Source organism: Stegastes partitus, unplaced genomic scaffold (assembly GCF_000690725.1).
Source record: "Stegastes partitus isolate 25-593 unplaced genomic scaffold, Stegastes_partitus-1.0.2 Scaffold93, whole genome shotgun sequence".
In the NCBI taxonomy this organism is placed as follows: domain Eukaryota; kingdom Metazoa; phylum Chordata; class Actinopteri; family Pomacentridae; genus Stegastes; species Stegastes partitus.
The window spans coordinates 802,912-816,998 of record NW_007577824.1 but is presented as its reverse complement, the minus strand read 5'-3'; positions in this window follow the sequence as shown (position 1 = coordinate 816,998).

The following is a 14,087-nucleotide window of genomic DNA, read 5'->3' as shown; positions in this document are numbered from 1 at the left end:
GTCCTCAACATCACAGTAAAGACGGTGGATTTAAAAAGCGATATAAAATAAATAACCAATGAAAGAATTGTGTCAAATATATACAGTCGTGACTCGATAATCTGACCCTTAACAATCTGAAAACCTTGTTATCCGACAGGTTTTTAGGAAAAACGAACGGAACCCATAAAAATAGGCTTAACATACCGACAGTCTTGGATTCTGACTCCGACATGACATTTTATGTCACAAATAAGGATAACGGCGTACTATGTGACTGAAAAATCCGACAGATTAGCTACATTCAGACTGCAGGACTTAATCCTCAATTCGGATTTTTTTGTGAAATCCGATTTTTTTGCGAGTTCGTTCACATTTTCCAACTAAATGTGACTTGTATGTGATCTGCTGTGTGAACTTCACACGACCCAAAAGTGTCCCACATGCGCAGAAGAGGACACAACGACTTCACACACAGCGAGCATGCTCAGTGTTTGTGCAAGTAAACATGGATGGTAACAGTGGAGCGTATCTGCCACTCCTCCACCGCCGCCACCAATGGTGGAAACAGAACTGTGACCACTAACTAAACTAGCATCAGCAACCAAGTACTGCCTGTGCATTCCGGCCCCTTCCACCCCATCGGAGCACTCACCTGGGGTGGAAGTGGCCATTCAAGCATCAAGCCCTCCTTGTATCTCGACCTCCGTCTTGACAATCCGACAGCCTTGCTATCCAAATTAAAGGAAGGTTTTACATTTAGTGTTGGATCATCGAGTCACGACTGTACATGAAATAACAGTTTATGCGATGAAAACTCATTATTTAATTCATGCTACATACATTATATATATTGTTATTATTATTATTACATTCTAGCCATTCATTTTTCAAACATCTTTATTAAAGAAGAGATTATTTTTATTTAAAGACAACAGTTTTGCCAGTATTATTTCAGTGGGCTTTTGCTACCTGTGTTCTATGGTAGTAATATGTGAAAATCTGAATCCAGGAATGATCAGAAACAGGATTCAAAGTGAGGAAAAGCAGTTCTAGCACAGAGCAAACACAATCACAGTCACGCAGAGAGAAGAGCTGCTACTTTACTCGCTCTATCCAAACAGTGTCCTTTTTCATGCTGGAAAAACTATTATGCTCCGACAATGAGCAATTATGAAAAATTACCAATAATAATAGACTTTTTGTTGTTTTACAAGTTACCACTTAATTCATTTCGAGAGGAGCTTTAGTGAAATTACCGTATCGACTTCAACAATGTGACACACTACAGGGCCACAAATAACACCTCTTGTAATTTAACAATGGTGCAGTTTTTTTGTGAAGAATGGCCTTGAATACCCGTTAAAAAAAGAGATGTTTTTGCAAGATTTTCTTATTCTTTTCCAGTAAATTTGATAGATTTTTTTAATGTTTTCCTTCTCCAAAAGAGTTGTTGATATCCTCAGTCATAATAGAGTATTATATCAAAATAATAATGAACTGTAAAGCTGTATTTTGTCGTCTGCATTCACTCCTGAAGGTGTTTTATATGTTCCTAAGCGCCGTCACGTCACCCAACCAAACACATCCCATCCAACAGCCTCTTCAACAACTCCACAGTCCACAAAATAACAGATTTAAAACCTCTCCGCTCAGCTTGGAAATCAGTTTCTCTGAGCTGTGTCACACTAAGAGTCCTCAAAGGCTCAGTAACACTGGGCGAGAGCTCCAAATCGCAAAGTGCAGACTGTTCAGTTAAAGTAAAAGCAAAGTTTTCAAGGTTGTTAATCAGAGCAGCGTTCAAATAAAAGGCAGCCGGTCGCAACCTGCAACCAAGTAGGCCCGGGATGTGCCGGAGCAGACGGGCCGAGGGTCAAAACAGAAGGCGAGGCAGAGCAACTGGCTACAGCAAGACCGGCACAGCGTACAATTTAGCCGTGCACTGTAGCAAAAAGGGCAGCTATACAGTACGTACAGGGGGAGTTTGGTGAAGGAGATGCTGAGCAGGTGGGTGTGGAGGCCAGGGGAAGGTGGGAGCACACTGGGGACAGCTGAAATACAGAGTGGCAAAGGCTGGAAAAACAAATGTGAGTAAATGGTGAGAAAAAAAACCCTGCCCTGTGTTTGAGCACAGCTGGTTGGATGGAGAGCTTCTGAAGCGACCTGTCAACACACAAGAGGCAGCCCCGGTTTATCCCGACAACGTCAGAGAAACAATCATATTGTCAAAGAACGCTTGATGTGAGGGTTGCAAGGAAAAAAAAAAAAAGGTGGAGCTCCGAGCAACGGCACAGTAAGCGCTGGATCTGGTGTTTGTAGCCGCTTTAAGGATAAACTCAGAAAGCAGCTTCAGCAGCTTTTAGCTCCGTTATCTGTGCCGCATTCCAAGCTGCTCAAACTGCCAGAGGACATGGGGTCCTGATTTGCTGGAACTTAACTGTTGGGGGAAAAAAAATCCACTATCTGCCAGTTTGAGGCAGGAAGCTCCACCACACCTGCTTCCTACAGGATCGCTTAAAATGTCAACGTCTGGGGTGTATCACAGTATTCAGCTCGTTTAGTCAGCATTTCATAGTAAACCTGTTTTGTCAGCTGTGATACAACTCATCAGATATGTGGGGAAGCATCTCCAAAATGGCAAGCCCACCTTTCAGCCGGGATGAGTTTCTATCCGCCGTGGCCTGAGATGCATCACGGATCTAATTTACAACTTGCAGGACTTAAAGGATCTGCTGCAAACGTCTGGTGCCTGATACCCCAGGGCACCCTTAGAGGTCTGTAGAGTCCCTGCCTCAGCAGACAACACATGGAGGACATGTTAGGCAGGGTAACATTTACTTTCTCATCAATAGACATCTGTGAGTTTGAGAGAGCCCTCCCCAGAGAAACGACAGATTCTGTAATTGCAAACTATGAAAGTAGTTGTCAAGCAGCAGTGTCTGTATGGAGGAGGTCGAGGTAGAGGGGCGGGTTCATAAAGCTTTGACATGAGAGATCCCTGATGGTTTTCTTTATCAGACTGATGGTTTCCTTGAGCCACAATCATCCCTCAGCCTTAATAAAATAGCTCATCTTATTGTCTCCCTGATGACTGAGGTCCCTGAACCCTCACAAAGTACTTACTTAACACAAAGTACATTTTCATAAACCATGTTCTGTATTTCAACAACATTTTCCAAAAAGTAGGACGTCACACCATGTGTGATCAGTTCTCCTTTGATTATTTGTGTGAAATCACCACAGTGTAGCCAGACTAAAAGACATAGCAAGGTTTTGTTGTTGTTGTTGTTGTTGTTTGGCTGGTGAATCGTGCTCCAAATGGGTGTGGTTACTTTCTATCCCCTTTTTTTCCCCCAAATGCAACACGCTGCTCTTTAATCCTTTGACTGGATGCCACACAGCTTTGTATCACAGAGTTCTTCATCTCTGCCTTATTTTGTGACAGACACAACGCCTCCTGCTAAATCATTTTAAAACATATGTGCACCTCTGATGTGAGATGGAAGAAGCACATGTTTTCAAAGGGCCTGGGTTATGCTACAAGTATGCAGTTTTAGTCAAGCATAGTGGGACAGTTTACCTCTTTAAATAGTCAGTGATAAAAAAAACCCAAACAAATAAACAACAGTTTATGTGGTTTAAGTTCAAAAGATAAATCTTGACAACTGATTTTCTAAATCAGTATCCTGAGATGATGCATTTCCTCAAATCCCTTATTATAAATATATATATATGTATATTTTCATTTTTTATTTCACATTTATTAGTTATCATTACTTTCCTTTTACTCTCTTTTTATTTCTTTGTCTTTTTAAAATATTTCTGTTATATTTTCGAGAGCAAATGGCCAAAGACATTTATTGTATTCTTGTATACGTACAGCCATCTTCACATGTATTCATACCCTTCTATTAAAGAAAAATTCACAATAGTCACTCAAATAACTAGAAAAAGTAATAAATAATAAATACAAAAAGAAAAGTAATAATAAATAAAAATTTGCTAAATTATAATTTAGTGAAATAAGACATTGCTTTTGAATTGTGGTTGAAAAGATTAAAAAATAAATAAAACAAAACTGTCCCAGACAAATTCGAGCCCTTTGCTGATGAGCAGTGGGCCAAAATCAGAATACCTGTCAACAGATGCAGAAGTCTGATTGAGAGTTACAGAAAACACTTGATTGCAGGGATTGGCTCAAAGGGTTGTTCAACAAAATATTGCAGCAATGTCATGATTTTCAGATTAAATTTTTATTTATTCCTACTTTTGTCAATTTCAACTTATTTCAGTGACAGCTGTTTTTTTCCTTCTTTAATGGGAGGGTATGAATACATTTGACGACTGTACATGGCTTAAAAAAACTGATTTTCTTCTTAATTTCTATACATTTTATCAACTTCAGACCCCCATTAAGTTTTAGTTTTTTTAAATTTTATGGCAAACTGAATAATTTTGTAATATCTATTTGTCTTCTGTTCTGTCTGCACCGACTTCATCCGTTAGTTAGTATTCTTAATGCACACTGGACCTTGTTGTGTCTTATTCTGGTTTTAATCATATTCAGGCAAATGTTAATAATATGAGACATGTACTTGTGGCTGCCATGACCTTTTTTTTAATAATACAAAATGTATTTTAATTGTATTTCCTTCATTATTTATACGACTTTAAGTGCACACTTCAGGCCAAGAGAGAGGATGCCACTGTGAATGTAATGTAGCAGGAAGGAGTGGACGGATTGTAGCTACAAATGAACCTGAGCGCTTAGAAAACACACACAACCTGCAGACACAAAACAGCCATTTGTTTGCATTCTCACTATATTTTAGAACTCAGCAGGTCACTCATTCACAAAATCCTTAAAGAAGCACAGGGGGGGGATTTTGATAGCTGTCATTCCAGAAACAAACATGTGCACTTCTGGATCTCAGGGCGATGATCATCGTACCTTTCCTTTGTCAAAACCCACTGACTCACCGAGTCGACAACTCACCGGCGCACACGCAGCGCTATCTGCATCCTAATTCTGATTCATCTCGGTGTGGCTCACATTATAATTTTGCACGGAACAGAAATAACCGGGTTACTCATACGCGGCTCTTTCACAGCGGTGTTAGAGAATGAATTGCGGGGTTGTGAAAGCATAAAACCCTCCGATTACGTGAGAGTCAGCCTCCCCGCTGCACAAGTGTCCTTCTGCACACCGTTTGTCGTCTCCTCTCAGCGTCAGATGTGTAGCGCGGCGTTTTATAACAACGTGAGAGGAGCGCTGGACGGCGGGGAAAGACTTTTAGGAGTCGCTCAGGAGCAACTGCAAGATTTTTTTTCTTCCGCCTCTTTAGGGTCCCAACAGCTGGTGGTGCACTAAATTCAGATTCTGACAGCGCGCGTTCACTTAGAGCTAAACGTAATTGAGCATAGCAAATTATTGATGCAGAATGGAATGTAAAATAGCACATCTGTTCACTTTAAACAGTCTAAAAGCAGCGAAGAATCAGCCCTTTTTTTCCCTCGCTTTTGCTATTTTGAGCAGCTGTCATTAGCCGAATGCACGCACATATGAAAGGCAGCGAGGAAGATTTGCTTGATGTCTGCCTCCCTGCTAAATACTGTATGGTTAGAAGAAATCTAGTCCCTACAATCCTCATCAGTTTCCTAACTTTCACTGTACGGATCAAGATCAAACCGACGGGAGGTAAAGACGTGTCAGCTAATGATGAAATCCAAAGAGGGGGAAAACCGAGTCAAAAGCAAATTCACAGAGAGACTTGGAGTGTTGGATTTGACAGTGCTGATCAATCCAAGTAATATCAGCGGAGACAAACAGTCGCTCTCAGTGGAAGTGTCAGAGGACGAGATGAGAGAGGACAGTTAGCCAAATGTATTTTGTGCCAGCTGTGTGTGTGTGTGTGTGTGTGTGTACGTCCGCCTTGGCCGGCACAAAGTCACCACGGGCTTTGCAGCGTTTTGCCAAGGACAAGTGGGGTTTCTATGATGCTATGTTTGTCTCCTTTAAACACACACAGACGGATCAAATGAAAGACAAGTGAGTACACACAACATCACTTTCAGCATTTCTGGCAGAGCCGGCCGGGGTGGGAGCGTCGCTGATCAAACACGCTGGTGCACGCGGGGCACGAGGGGAGGACGCTGCTCCAGACTGAGACGCGCTGATATGTCACATCGAGGCACATGAAGGGACAGTTTCACAAACATGAAGATGCCAACAGACATAAAAGCTCGAAATCACACTTTAGTTTGTGTGCAAACCAATTTGTCGTGGCGTGTAAGTACATTTTACTCTGTTGCTGTGCTGTCAGATATGTGAGGAAGTTCACGATAAATTTGGTTGTAGCTTTTTTTTTTTTAAACATAAAGATAAAATAAATGTGGAAAAATTATGTGATGGTAATCGTGCTTCAAAATGAACTTAAACATAGTACCTCAGAATTAGATGACAAGTGACACCCATAGAGTACGATTCTTAAATGGATGGGTTTTATTCCAACAAACTATTGATTGCAATTTGTGAGACTGAAGCTGATACAAGCAGATATTCAGATTAGTCTATATCAATTTTCTTTACTCAGTCTATAAAATAAATACTTTTTTATTGGAAAGATTCCCTTATATTTGCTTATTTTGCAATCTTGACTAAAAATGAACTGACCAGGAACTTGTATAGTTAAATCACCAAACCTATGATATTATCAAATTGGATCTTTTACATTTCTGGACTTCCATTTCTTGTGATTTTTCAAATGACCTGATACCGTAATATTTTGCAGATCCTCCTTGTGCCACCACAAAACAGCTCTGACCCATCGGGACATGAACTCAGGACCTCTGGGGGTGTCCTGTGGGGTCTGGCACCAACATGGACATCTCATGGATGCTAAATCAGATTTGGACGTAGGTTTTTGGTCAGGCCAACACTTGGGACTCTTCATGTTGCTCAAGCTGTTTGTTTTGGGGGTGCAGTGCTTGATTTGGGACAAAATTTGGTGTGTGGTAAGTGTCACAGAAACAATTTCATCCTCCTACAAAATTCAGACAAAACTGAAGTTGTTGTTTTTGGCTCTAAACACCTCAGAAAGATTTGATCTAATTAGTTTTTTCTGGATAGTTTTGCCTTGGCCTCCAGCCTACTGTGAAAAACCTTGTAGTTACTTTTGATTTGGAAATGTTCTTCAACTCATGTCTATAGGACGGCCTCCTTCTCTTCCACAACATCACCAGAGCACATCACTCAGACAGATTTATTTTGGGGTTCCCAGGGTTTCAAGAAGTAGAATGGGGCTCCTCTGTTGTGGAACCAGCTCCCAGTTTGCACATCACTACCTTTGTGTCTGTAGTTTGTGTTTTGTCCTCTCTGCAGGTATTTCTGGCTCTGGAGCTGCATGTTTCTGGTCTGCATTTACTGGCTCAACAAAATGTTTATTGTTGTCTAATGTGTTTGTCTGATTTCAATCTGCTATCCTGTTCTCTCGCCTCTTTACCTTCAATCCAACCAGTTGAGGCAAATGTCCAAACTCTCTGAGCCTGGTTCTGCCAGAGTTTTCTTCCTGCTAAAGGGGAGTATTTTTTCCTCCCCAACTGTTGCCAAGTGCTGCACAAAAGGAATCCAATGGAAACTTTGGATTTGTGGGATCAAATTTTGTACGGTCTTCTCCTTACTGGGTGAACTGCCTTGAGATGACATATGTAATGAACTTGCGCTATATAAATCAAAGCGGATATAATTGAATTGAATGAATGCCAGGACCCAACGTGCCCCAGGAGAACATTCACTTCACTTGTCAGTGGTTTTAAGGATGTGGCTATTTGGTCTAGACTGATCTGCAATGAGTTGATGTTGGCTGATATATCGGTCTGGCTGATTCCTTGCCCAGCTATGCAGTTCAGCTTGATCATCGATCTGCTGTGGCCTTAAAATTATAACCTTGTTTGCATCTCTGCTTAAAGTTCTGGCCTGTATTTAATGCGCCATTACAGCTACACCATGAAGAACAGCTGAAGGAAGAAGGCACTGAGTAGCATTTGTTTAGCAAAGAGCCACTTGGTAATTTACCATCGGGTGGCAAAATCAGTCAAAGACAAAGTCAGAAAATCAGACAAAGGTGCCCCTGGCCTCTCAGTAGTCTTATTTCTGAGCCACTCTTTGCACTATAACATTCTTGTCCTCACGTTTGTTCATCATACAGCTTCACCAAACATACATCTACTGATTCCACTGGCTGATATATCGATGTGGCCAGCTTATGAATCTTTACACACACATATTTTCATCTGCAAACAACTGCCACTGAAATTACTAAAGCACAGTTCACAGGCTTCCAACAACAAAGCACCATTCTTCACATAGATGGTTCTGGTGGGGACTGATGATCAAAATGTGATACAGTGCAAACAGATAGAGATATGTGATGAGAGAACACATTCATGCATGTAATCTGCGTCCTTTATCAAAGGGCATATGGCAAACAGGCGATACATCACACAGCTTTAGCATGTCCAAAACATCATCATCACAAGCCGATATCCATCTTTTCCAACATATTTATTCATCTTTTGATATAAATCTTGCACTCAACCCGCACAAACATGAAGTACAGTTTTCTATCGTAACACCACAGGTTTCAAAAACACATTTTAGCAATTCTCGCTGCCTGCAATGCCTGCCTTTGATCCCGCTCAGTTGACAGCGTGTTCACGCTACAAGGTGATCGATAAGTCAGCTGAAGTTCACTCTGCAGGTGCGAAGGCTCAGCGACCGGGAACGCTCTGCCACCAATCAACGAGCTTGTCAACTGAGACATTTGCCACAAGTCCACGTTTAGCAGTTATTTGATAACCCCATCTGGTTAGGATACTTCCGTGTTATTCCCCAAGTGCAGGTTTGAGTTTGAGAAATGTAATTGCAGACGGAGGCATTTAGCGAAAGGTCACTTCAAGCATAAAGTGTGAAATTTTAGTGGCAAAACTTTAAAGCTGCGTCTAAAATATCCCATAAATACTGTTATTGTCTGTTCTGTACTTTTCTCAAAGTGAAATAACATACATCTGAACTATTCATTTAAAATATTAGTGTAACTCATACAGTGTATGTAACATGGGCAGCACATGCTTTACTGTTAAAGCTATAAAACAAGATTTACTATAATTATTAAAACATTAACAATTGAAAAGACCAGGATTAGGCGCTCCCTATTGAATTTAAACATATCAGACCAGACTGTTTTAGCTCTTTGTTAAAATTGCTAAGAAGCATAATTTAACCATTATCAGAATTATATCACTATAATTGCATCAGTACAGGTAAGGCAGGTTTATTTGTAAAGCAATTCATATCTGAGGTAATTCAAAGTGCTTCACACAAAACTGTCAGTTCACAGAACATAAACACAATTATTAATTAATTACATTAAAAGCAAAGTGGCAGATAAAGTCAATCAATGAAAACATAATTAGAAGAGTACAGATAAAATACTTCCAGCTGACATATGCACAACTAAATAAAACTGTTTCAGCCTGGATGTGAACATTGTCAGAGTTGAGGCCTGTCTCACATCTTCTGAAATCCAGTTCCAGACTTTAGCTGCATAAAACTGGAACGCAGCCTCACCGTGTTTAGTCCTGACTCTGCAGGAGACCCGTCCCTGAGGTTCTCAGAGCCCAACATGGTTCATATGGCGCTAACATGTCAGAGGTGTACTTTGGTGCTGGACCATGAAGAGATTTGTACACAAGCAAAGCTGTTTTAAAGTCAGTTCTCTGAGCGACAGGAAGCCAGTGCAGAGACTTGAGCACTGGACTCATATGGTTGTACTTCCTGGCTCTAGTCAGGACTCGAGCAGCAGCGTTCTGGATAAACTGCAGCCGTCTTACAGCTCGTTTAGAGAGGCCAGTGAGCAGGATGTTACAGTCGTCTAACCTGCTGGAGACAAACACAGACTAGTCTCTCTAAGTCTGGCTTAGACACTATACCTTTGATTTCGGCAATGTTTTTTAGATGATAAAAAGTGCTGATGTTATTGACTTAATGTGGGTTTTAAAGTTCAGATCTGAGTCCATTATTAATCTAGATTTCTAACCTGACTTTTAGGTTTTAGAGCGAGAGTCTCAAGGTGACTGATAACACTTTGTCTTTGCTTCTGTGGGCTCTGGTATAATGTCGATCGCTGTGTATTCACGTTAAGCCTCCCTGAAATGTGTTTCCAGTTTGTGCATGTTGGTGTTCCACACATTCGATTATATCCTAGTTTTAACTCAAACACATCTAAATGCACCAACACACTGATGGACGACTACATGCACACCAGCAAATGTGTAAACTCATGCTTATAGCTAAAATATTATTACTTAAAACAAGTTTGCCAGTGTTGTACAGATATTTGTCAGTAGGAGCAAAATAAGAGGAAAAACTTCTCTTCCAGAGTCTTCAAGGAAACCTGCAGGGTGTCCAGGTGTAAATATTGAGGATCAGACGCAAAATCATTGAAGTTCTCAGCTTCTAAGCATTTGGTCAGGAAACCACAGGATCATTGGCTTCATGTAGTCCAGCACCCCCGGCATAACGGGCAGCAGGGGGGCAGAGGAAGCACATCAAACAGCAGCAAGGTAACAGCAGGCCTGGAAGATGAAGTTTGCAATGAGATCTCTGGAAGTGGGGCTGCTGATCTAAAATGTACCTGCACACCACAAACACATCTGCTGCGGATAAGGTGGCAGAGTTCATCCATGGAGATCATGTGACCTCCCAAACGACTGCTGCGGGACAAGATGGTGAAACTGTTGGATGGTTGAAGCCCATCACTGGGAGAAAAGTAGATCAATCCAAGGACCTGTAGATGCACTAAATTTCTAAAGTGGGAAGGGCGAACAAGGAGAGGTGACACACAAAGAGCCACTTTGGCTTAACATCCATCCCCATCTTACTAAAAACCGTCGTACTCTGGACTCTTAAACATAATGAACAACTAAGTTCCTCTCTATTGTTCAGCACACTTAATGGACTACAGCTGCTGTTTAGTAAAGATCTTAAAGTCGTTTACACTGAATTGTGAGGCTTTCTTTTCTAAGTGCTGTCCTAAATGTTTAAATGTTAAAGGGAATAGACACAGTTCATTTATACTAAAAGTTCCCCACAAAAGACCAATTTGAGGTTCTGAAACATGCGCTATAAGGGCAACTTGAGCTCCATGTGTGTCTGCAGCTGAGATATCTGGCACCAAAGGGGTGATCATCATCAAATATTAGGGACAGATACTGTAGAAGGTGGCATACTGATTTGTAGAAAATGACTATGCATCCAATAGATTAGACAAAATTACAAACTAATATAAACAGATGGTTGAAATGGCTACTGGACGACTGTTAGTGTCAGTGTTTCTTTAAAATGAAGACCATTGTGGCCATAAGGATTGTAAAGTGCTTTCTAGTTTTGTGTCCATACAAGTCGCTCACGAAATGGATGGACGCCTCGAGGGTGCTTCAGGGTTTGTCATGTCATTTTTCATTCGCTGTGTGTTTTAATAACATTTAACATAAAGACTTTTACATAAACTACAATTTATGTCTTGATTCTCCTTCCGGCTGCTCCTGTTGAGACCACCAGACCATCTTGACCTCCTCCTCTGCATCCTCTCTGCATGTCCCGTCTCACCACATCCATTAACCTGCTGTTTGAACTTTCTCTTTTCCTGGCAGCTCCATCTTTAGCAGCTTTTTCCCAATAAACCCAACATCTCACCTCCACACATGTCCAGACAGACTCACTTCTCTAACTTCGTCCCTGAGCCATCCAACCTGATATAGTCACCCTTAATCCTATTAATCCAATCTTAACATCTTTGACTCCAGGTCAGGCCATAATATCTTCAAACCTTCCCCTTCTTTTCTTACCCTTCTGTGGCAAATTATTCCTCACATTCTTCTCCACCTTATCCACTATCTTCTTCACCTCTCTTCAGCACCCCTGGTTGCTTTGAAGAGTTGATTCCAAGTATTTAAACTCACCCACCTCCACCGCCTCTCCTCCCCTTCATTCACACACTTGTAGTCCGTCTTCCTCCCACAACATGCCTACACCTCTCCAGACACCTCTCCAGACTCTCCTCAACATGCTGTCTACTCTCACTACAGATCACAGGGTCATCTCTGAACATCATCGTCCACGGAGGCTCTTGCCTAAACATGTCCGACAGTCCGTCCATCACAACCGCAAACAAGAAAGGGCTCAGAGCTGACCACTGGTGTAATCCCACCTCTACCTTGAACCCATCTGTCACTCCGATCACACACCTCACCACCGCCTCACTGCCGTCATACACTACTCATAGATAGCTCTCTGCCACTCCTGAAATCCTACATCAAAATCGTCATATTAAACACTCAGTTCATTATAAATCGTTTGCTATGTGGTTATGGACATGTAGTGGCGGTCATAGTAACAAAACATGCATTTGAGTTTTTCGAGAACTCTGCATTCAGGATAATATTAATCGTCAGAGTGAATGATAAAAACATTTGACCTGGTAAAGAGAGCTGAAAGAAACGTCGATGCCCATCAGAGACTGTGCAGCAGCAGGTTCATGTGCTCAACCAGAACATCTGCAACCTTTTTGTTTGTCCTTGTACAGCTTATATATAAACTCATTTTATTTGTGAAAGAATATAAAAGAAAGATTCCATAATATAAAATGAATTTGTGAATGTCTACTGTGCATGTTCAGCCATTCAAGTGGGTTGAATATCTACCTATTAGATGTTCTTTCTTTCTTTTTTTAATAAACTGACACTGGCGTTTAACTGTGTAATAAGGCATGAATTTTCAGAACATATTCATTAAAAAAAAGGTGGATTTCCAGACACATTACTTTCATCTCAGAGTGATACTTTGTGATAGGTAGGGTGAATGACCACAACCACAAGGAATCATCATGTGGGAACTATCTATACCAAGTTTAGTCTGGCCTGTAGCACTTCAGTTACCTTGGATGGACTCTTAAGCTAAGCTGCTAACTCAGAAATGTTTTATTGGTTCGAAATGGTCAAATACAGTATTTTATACAGTGTGTGTGTGAACATGTGTGTACCACTGACCAAAAAAATGACCTCCTGCACAATCAGGACATAGATAATGACGTTCATATCAATAACACCAGAGCTGGAAATGATTGATTGTCCTGAAATATCAGCCAGAGACATCTTAATGATAACCCAAAACCATTGTTCTGCCTGTTTTAATTTATAATTTATATACGCACATAGTACATCAGTGGTTCTATACTCTGCATTCATAGCTGTGAAAGCTGCTGTTAAGCAAGTCCCCATATATATATATGGGGACTTTATATATATATATTAGGGATGGACTGATACCTCTTTTTGATTTCCGATACCGATACCGATACCGATACCGACACCGATACCATCTCTCCCCCTAAACTTCTTTGGAAATACCTTATTTGCATGGATACATTTGTTTAAGATGTCTTTATCAAAAGCCTCACACTATTAAAGCATAGACTTTGCTTTTCTAAGAAAGGAAAAAACAGCCAAAAGCATGTCTCAAAGTGAAACTGTAGCTGCTTTATTTGAGCTGCAATCAGACTACAGTGTGCACTCAGTGCCATTCAGATATTTAGAACAGATCAAAACGACACAGCAACATTAAGCTGCAATTTAAAGGTTAAATGACCAAAACTTGCTATTAAATAATAGTACCACTAATAGCCGCTCTCGGCTCTGCGCATGAGCAGTAGTAAATGAGGCCGGAAACGTTGTGACCTGCTGCGGATCGGATCCAATAGGAAGGTTCTGTCTGCAGAGCCGGAGAGCCACGTACAGGCTGCTGGTAGAGGCTGGACTCGTCTGCTACGGCCGGATAAGTGCACGGCTTCTAGTTCGGGTGCGCGACGTAGTTTAAAAGGGTGATTTCACTCAAAATATACTTCCAATTTTTTTATTTTTTATTTTTTAAATTAAGAGTACTTTTAACCCCTTACCGCTCCCACGGCCCGCCGGCGGGACCACTTTCCAAACACATTACAGCCAGATGTGCGCATGCTCCACAATCACGTTTCCCGACAACATACACATCA